The sequence below is a fragment of the Octodon degus genome, unplaced genomic scaffold (genome assembly GCF_000260255.1).
Source record: "Octodon degus isolate 3935 unplaced genomic scaffold, OctDeg1.0 scaffold00104, whole genome shotgun sequence".
Taxonomy (NCBI): Eukaryota; Metazoa; Chordata; class Mammalia; order Rodentia; family Octodontidae; genus Octodon; species Octodon degus.
The window spans coordinates 4,871,919-4,873,103 of NW_004524680.1; positions in this window are offsets into that span (position 1 = coordinate 4,871,919).

The following is a 1,185-nucleotide window of genomic DNA, read 5'->3' on the forward strand; positions in this document are numbered from 1 at the left end:
AAAGAAAGAAAGAAATCCAAGGCTCAAGCTGGGCCAATCTACTGGGCCACCCTGGGGACATGAAAGGGCCCATGGCCTGGAACAGGATCCACAGGGCATCCTGCAAAACAAGGAAGTGAGCAGGAAGGGTCAAAGTGGCCTCCCACCCTGGGTGCTCCCAGCATAGTATCAGTGACTCCCCAAGTATCCTGATCCACTTTGTCCCTGGGCTGACTACAATGACCACAGCCTCCACAGCCTTACGAGGGGGAGCCCCACCACTGCCTCCCAGGGTGAGGTGTGGCAATGCACGTGGAGGCCTCCAGAGGGCAGTCAGGGCCCAGGCTGAGGACTAGCCCAGGCCTGGGAGAGACTGGGAAGTACAGAGGAGGAGGTTCTGGAAAGTTCAGAGAATGAGAGATAGGAACAGACACAGGGAAAGGAGTCCCAGGAAGGGACCCAGAGGCAGCCCTGAGGCTGCAGGGTCATCTGGAGGAGAGAGAGGCAGCAGAGAGGCCAGGCCCCTTTAGAGCTGGGCAGCCTTACTCCCACCACAACTAGTGGACCCAGTGATATATCCTCAGAGGGTGATGGGCTCTGCTTGGCAGCCCCTGGAGGTCACATGCTCCTCCTTGAAGAGCTCAACTGTGGCTCCAGGTTTTAGCCACATGCCACCTTCCCTAGGACCTACCCAGGCTAATGGGACTGCCTAGAGAGACAAACAGGAAACACTGGGCAGCTTCTTTTCTCTCTGGGCCTCAGTTTCCCCATCTAAACAGCTTCAGCCATGTGGGTGCCACAGAGACAGGCTGGGCTAATGCCCATGTTGACCTGTTGGAGGACAAAAAGCCATCCATGGCTGCCCTTCCCACCCCAAGAGAAAGCAAGGACCCCCTCTCTATTAGGCCTGTTAAGAAAACAACCATTCAATGCCCCTTGGTAGAGCACAGGGAGAAAGACTTTATGACCAACTTCCTTATCCACATGTATTTTCTATTACCTGGAGTCAACCACAATCTAAAAAGATTGAATGAGGGCCAACCAAATAGCTCAGAGGACTAAAGTGCATGCAAGCAGGTATAGGGGCTGGGGGGTTGATCGCTGAGACAGCAATTGAGACTGGGCGTGGTTGTACACGCCTGTAATCCCTGCTCTTGGGAGACTGTAAATAGGCAGATCACTATGAGTCTGATCTAGTAGTGAGAC